Below are 6,780 nucleotides of genomic sequence, written 5' to 3' on the forward strand. Positions count from 1 at the left end.
CCAGAAGCCTCATTTTTATATGAGGATGCAATTTCAGGTCTGGAATTCACCTGCTGTGTGATTCTGCAGGAGACCCTCAACCTCTCTGAGCTTGTTTCCTCTTTGGAATCAGAGGATTAAAATAGCTGCCTCGGCCGGGCGCGGTGGCTCAAGCCTGTAATCCCAGCACTTTGGGAGGCCGAGACGGGCGGATCACAAGGTCAGGAGATCGAGACCATCCTGGCTAACCCGGTGAAACCCCGTCTCTACTAAAAAATAAAAAAAAAAAAACTAGCCGGGCAAGGTGGCGGGTGCCTATAGTCCCAGCTACTCGGGAGGCTGAGGCAGGAGAATGGCATGAACCCGAAAGGCGGAGCTTGCAGTGAGCTGAGATCCGGCCACTGCACTCCAGCTTGGGCGACACAGTGAGACTCCGTCTCAAAAAAGAAAATAAAAAATAAAAAATAAATAAAATAAAATAAAATAGCTGCCTCTTGGGCTCCTGTGGAAGCAAAACAAAGCCATGGATGCCAGGTGTTGGCTCTGGCACAGTGCTGGCCCTGCTGTTTCTGTGGGATTCTCATCCTGACTCAGCCACTCAATCCCTGTGTGACCTTGGACAAGTCCCTTCCCCTCGTGGCCCTGTTTTCCAAATGTCAAAGGAAAGAGTAAATTCACCAGTGACTTCCAAGGGCCCTTAGGCCCTGGGACAGTCCAAGAATATTTACTTTAGGCCTCCTCTGTGCCAGGCACTGGAGCTTCCTCAGTGACAGAGCCACTTAAACCACTGCCCTCATAGAACTAACAGCCCAGGGAATTCATACCAATGGTAACACCGCAGGATTTTTTTTTTTTTTTTTTTGAGACAGGGTCATGCTCTGTCACCCAGGCTGGAGCGTAGTGGTGTGAACACAGCTCACTGCAGCCTCGACCTCCCAAGCTCTGGTGATCCTTCTTCAGCCTCTTGAGTAGTTGGGATCACAGGTGCATGCTACCATGCCTATTTTTTAAAAATTATGTGCAGAGACAAGGTCTTGCTACATTGCCCAGGCTGGTCTTGAACTCTTGGTCTCAAGTCATCCTCCCACCTCAGTCTCCCAAAGTGTTGGGATTGTAGGCGTGAGCAACAGTGCCCAGCCAACACCTCAATATATTAATACCCTGCCCTCCTGGAGCTTATAGCTCAGCTAAATAACACCTATTATAAGCATTATTTGGTTACAATTCCACTTCCTCTTTAGCCTCCTTGGCATGCAAAATATTCATTGTTGCCTCTCTGGGCCCTGATTGTTCCAGCACATTCTCTTAAAGATAACTTTTTCTCAGCATGGAAGGCAAAGTCATTAGATACAAATAATAAGGCCAGACCAATGTTAACACTGGGGCTGTCAGAGGAAAATCCTCTTGAAGGGTCTTTAGTGAGGATGACCCAATATGGCACTTGAAATATCATTAATGAGATTAGGTGCTACCATTCATAATATATAGTGGCTGGCTGTTTACCAAGAACTTTCACACACATTTTACCTCTCCCTCACAACTCTCTGGATCCACAGCCAACCTGGAGGCCCAGCCCCGGAGGCGGGAGGGCACAGCACATCTATCTGACTCCAAAACCAGTGCTCTTGCCCTTTGTCCAGCGTGGGCAACTCCCAGGCACCCACTGGTGACCACAGATTATACAGAAAGTTTTCATCCCTGGCTGGCCTCCCAGTCTCTTAGCAACTGGGTCACCTCCCTCAATGCAAGCTAACTCCCCAACTTGGTCCGAAGTGTTTAAAGAAAAAGTCCCTACATGTCTTCCAAAACTGAACAGAAACTGGTTTTTTTTGTAACTTTAGCACTTGGGGCCTCCATGTATTTGTACTGGAAAATGTGATCAGAATGAAATAAGTAATTCTGGCCGGGCGCGGCGGCTCAAGCCTGTAATCCCAGCACTTTGGGAGGCCGAGACTAATTCTTTCTTTTCTTGAGATAGGGTCTCACTCTGTCACCAGGCTGAAGTGCAGTGCAGCGATCACTGCAGCCTCAACTGCCCAGGCTCAAGCGATCCTCCCACCTCAGCCTCCTGAGTAGCCCTAACCACAGGCACACGATACCATGCCTGGCTAATTTTTTTATTACGTGTAGAGGACAAGGTCTCACTATGTTGCCCAGGCTGGTCTTGAATTCCTGGGCTTGGGCAATCCTCCCGCCTTGGCCTCTCAAAGTGCTGGGCTTACAATCATGAGCCACTGTGCCCAGCCTCATTCATTGTTTTTTTTTTTTTTTTTTTTTGAGACAAAGTTTCGCTCTTGTTGCCCAGGCTGAAGTACAATGGTGCGATCTCAGCTCGCTGCAACCTCCGCCTCCCAGGTTCAAGCGATTCTCCTGCCTCAGCCTCCTGAGTAGCTGGGATTACAGGCATTCACCACCATGCCCGGCTAATTTTGTATTTTTAGTGGAGACGGGGTTTCTCCATGTTGGTCAGGCTGGTCTCAAACTGACGACTTCAGGTGATCTGCCTGTCTCGGCCTCCCAAAGTGCTGATTACAGGCGTGAGCCACGGCGCCCGGCCTTTTTCTTTTTTTTTTTGAACAGGGTCTATGCTCTGTCCCCCAGGCTGGAGTACAGTGGCACCATCTTGGCTCACTGCAACCTTGAACTCGTGGCTTAAGCCATCCTGTCACCTCAGCCTCCCAAAGCACTGGGATTACAAGTGTGAGCTCCCACAGCTGGCCTGAAAAAACAATTCTTAAAGAAATTATTCTGTGGAGCTGAGACTCACAACTGCTCTGAGGAGGGGGAATCTCTCAGGCCCAGAGAGGTTGGGTGAGCTAACTAGTCACCCAGCATGGGGCACAGAAAAAGGACCCGAGCTTCACTGCTGACCAGCAAGGAACCCTCTGGGCAGAGAAACTAAGGCAGGAGAGGGGCAGTCTCTCAACAAGAGGACCCAGAGGTACCACAGGCCTCATGACCAGAAGCTAGGTCCCTCTCTCCGATAGGAGCTCAGACTTGGGGTCCTGGGCTATCCACCCAGGAGCAGCCAGACTCAGAATCCATCAAACTCTTCAGACTCGGAGGCCTTACCTTGGCCTAGCCCCACAGGCCTCCTCCAGGGGCTGCCACAGGGAAATTTCTGGGGATCTTCAAAGCCTGCAGCCTTGAGGCAAGTGCTGTGGGTTTTTCCCTTCCCACACTGTGTGTGGGGAACCCCCAGGCTCTCCTGACACCGGGGAGGCTCCCTCATCCCCCAAGGTGTCTAGGCTGCTTGGGCCCATGGAGCAAGTGCCCCTCTTGGCCCCCAGCAGTGCTATTCCCAGTTTCTGGATTCCCTAAGTGGGAATCCTTCACATCAGGCGGTTCTGGGCACCCACACCTCTTCCTGTCTCGGTCTCACCTAGATTCACCCTCCAGAAAGCAGTGAGCTCCCTGACCTCCTCCAGGAAGGCAGCGGCCTTGCCCGGACCAGACGCCACTGCCCACTCCCTGCCCTCCATCCTTCACTCTCCCCAAGCAGCGCTCCCCTTCCCTGCTCACTAGGCAAACAGGCCCTCAGGCCCCCCATCCGCATCCTCCTCAGTCGTGCTCCTTCTGTTCCTCCCACCCTTCCCAAGACGCCCCCATCCAGCGAGCTCCTCCTTCCTGTGCCCTCCGCTGGCTGCTTCCCCGGGCGGGCGTCCTCTCACTTAGCCCGGGTGCTCCCCTCCGGCTCCGCGTCCTCCCCTGCCCCGAGGAGCCCTGCCCTTCCCACGTCCAGACCCGCAGCCCCGCCGCGCCCCGTGAGGAGCACCCTCGTCTGCGGCCAGCCAGGCCTCCCCGTCTTGGCAGCCCCGTACCTGAGCCGGAGCCGAGCTGGGAAGGCCGCGGCGGCCGGGTCGGCGGAGCCGGCAGATAAAGGGGCGGCTGGGCAGCGGCCCCGCCCCAAGCCGGGGGAGGGCGGGCGGCCTCGGGCGCTCCGGCTGCAGCCGCCTCCCCGGGCCGGGGCGATGCCGAGCGTCCCGCACCCAGCCCGCTGCGCACAAGCAGCTCTGCCCTGGCAGGCCCACGTGTTGCAAGCGCGAGAGAGGGGTCGGCCGCGTTGAGGCGGCGTCTCAGGACTTCTTGTGGCGTCACATAGATGGGGAGACCGAGGCCCGGGAGTGGACTCCCGGGGCTCCTCGGCGCGGGGCTGCGGCCGCGCTTCTCGCACTTCGGGACGACGGGAAGCGCAGCTTCCGGCTTCTGGGCCCGGCTGACCCTGGGAGGGTTGGGGAGGGCGGCCGCAGGAGAGTGGCTGAGTTTCCCAGCTAGAGCCCGGCCGGCCCCCACGCTCACTCAGCGCACTCCGCTCCCCCGCTCCCGAGGCCACTCTGCTCGAGATACGCCCCAGCGTTCGCACCTTCATTTCTCTGCTGGGGCAGCTCCAACCCCTCCTTGGGCACCCCTGGCTTCTTAAAGTTCCCACCCGAAACCCGCCCCTCGGGCAGCTTCCGCAGCTCTGCCCAGCCGAGTGCACCCAGCCTGGACCTGTATTCAAACACCCACTCTCTATCCTCTGGTGTTACACCTTCCCAGCTCTGGGAGCACCTGAAGGGTGAGGAATCCCTCCACATAGCAGGGCCTCCGTAAATAGTGGATCAACAATGGCACAGATTGCCCGTTGCTCTAGTATGCAAAGACCTGGAACAGGCAGAATGGGGAGACCCCCACTCTCATGGCTGTTGGGAGCACACAGTCTGAAGGATGGGAGGCCAAGAGGAGACAGTCTAGGAGAAGACGCCGCTCTGCCCTTAGGGAGTTCTGAGACCGCTGGGACAGGTGGTTGTGCCTAAGCACGATGCCAAGATCCCAGTCCTCGAGCTCCCTTAACTCACCATGGAACCTTGGGACAGTCTACGTGTTCTCTCTGGGCCACAGGTTTATTAACTGTAAAATAGAAATAATACCACCAATCTGCCAGCACTGTTAGAAGAATTAAATAAAGCAATGGGCTTGAAGGGTCTTTGTCCACTGCAAAGTCCTAGAGGAAGATATATTTCTCTATTATATTTGAAATTAATATAGTCAGGCCAGGCAAGGTGGCCCATGCCTGTAATCCCAGCACTTTGGAAGGCCAAGGTGGGAGAATTGGTTGAGCCCAGGAGTTCCAGGTTACAGGGAGACATGATTGTAGCACTGCACTCCAGCCTGGTTGACAGACCCCGTGGAAAGGAAAGGAAAGGGAAAGGGAAAAGAAAGGAGGGGAGGAAAAGGAGAGAGAAAGAAGGAAAGGGAAAGGAAGGGAGGGAGGGTGGGAGGGAGGGAGGCTAGTTATGTAATCTTAATAGCATGAAACCGGTCTCTCCTTCAACAGGTTCAGACAAACCCATAAGAATTAGTTAAATCTGTTACATGCATAAATAGGAAGAATAGCGTAGAACATCTTCATTTAGAGCTGATAGAGAACAGACAATGAAAACAAGGACATTATGGAGAAGATATTCTGCATAATAGAATATATTCTGTTATCGTGAATAAAAACTAAAAACTTGGAAGGTAACTTGGACTCAGCCTTCATTTTTGGAACACCTGCTCCATGCTGGGCTCCTTTCGAAAGCTACAGTTTGTTAATTTCTTGCCATGTGCCAATCGGTGCACTAAATGGTTACAGTGACTACCTCCTTTGATCCAGACAGCTCTATAAAGTACATACGATAATTAACCCATTTTACAAATTGGGAAGCTGAGGCTCAGAGAGGTGACAAGAGATTTTTCTGTTATCTCATTTAACCTTCATGCATTCCTTTGAGGTGAGTGTGATGATCCTGTAGGGGCTCAGAAAATAATACACCAAAGTCCCCAAAGTGAGGGCCTAAGAAGCAGCCTCAGTCTGGTCCAAAAGTAGTGAATTATCTCAGTTTCATTGTTCAGTCAGTTACAGACCAAACTCCTTGTTCGACTCTTCACCCCTTCTCACTATTGCACTTGATGGATGGATGGAAGGAAAGAAAAAAAAAAGGAAAAAGAAGAAAAGAAAAGAAAAAGCAAACTCCTGTAATCCCAGCACTTTGGTAGGCTGAGGTGGGTGGATCACTTGAGGCCAGGTGTTTGAGACCAGCCTGGCCAACATGGTGAAACCCCATTTCTACTAAAAATACAAAAATTAGCTGGGCGTGGTGGCACACACCTGTAATCCCAGCTACTCAGGAGGCTGAGGCAGGAGAATCGCTTGAACCTGGGAGGCGGAGGTTGCAGTGAGCTGAGATAGCGCCACTGCATTCCAGCTTGGGCAAGAAAGTGAGACTCTGTCTCCAAAAAAAAAGAAAAAAGCAGACTCAAAAGTAGTCTCTGTCCTGCCCTCCTGTCTCTGACCCCTAAGCCATAGAAACTAGAATATCTCTTCCCCAGTGCAGGTCATAGAAACTAGAACCCTTTTCCCCCAAAGCCAGGCATTACACCTAAAAATACTGCTCCAGGCCGGGTGCAGTGGCTCATACCTGTAATCCCAGCACTTTGGGAGGCCGAGGCGAACGAACCACAAGGTCAAGAGATTGAGATCATCCTGGCCAACATGGTAAAACCCCGTCTCTACTAAAAATACAAAAATTAGCTGGGTGTGGTGGCACACACCTGTAGTCCCAGCTACTCAGGAGGCTGAGGCAGGAGAATCGCTTGAACCCAGGAGGTGGAGATTGCAGTGAGCCTAGATCGCAACACTGCACTCCAGCCTGGTGACAGTGAGACTCTATCTCTAATATATATAATATATATATTTTATATATATATTTTTAGTAGAGATGTATTATTAATATGTTATAAATATACTAAATTTACTCTACTAAATATACTCTACTAAAA

The 6,780-nt window shown here is 52.2% G+C and overlaps 1 protein-coding gene across 1 annotated transcript in view; it reads right to left on the reverse strand.

Moving 5' to 3' along the window:
- The window catches only part of PAQR7 (progestin and adipoQ receptor family member 7), a 14,663-nt gene extending 9,850 nt beyond the window's left edge, over positions 1-4,813 (reverse strand). The window contains exon 1 of the mRNA XM_017856154.1: positions 3,801-4,813. The gene's annotated coding sequence lies outside the window, so the exon portion shown is untranslated. The remainder of the gene's footprint in view (positions 1-3,800) is intronic.
- Between the last annotated feature and the right edge of the window lie 1,967 nt (positions 4,814-6,780).

This window comes from Rhinopithecus bieti, unplaced genomic scaffold (assembly GCF_001698545.2).
Source record: "Rhinopithecus bieti isolate Rb0 unplaced genomic scaffold, ASM169854v2 scaffold_41644, whole genome shotgun sequence".
Lineage (NCBI taxonomy): Eukaryota > Metazoa > Chordata > Mammalia > Primates > Cercopithecidae > Rhinopithecus > Rhinopithecus bieti.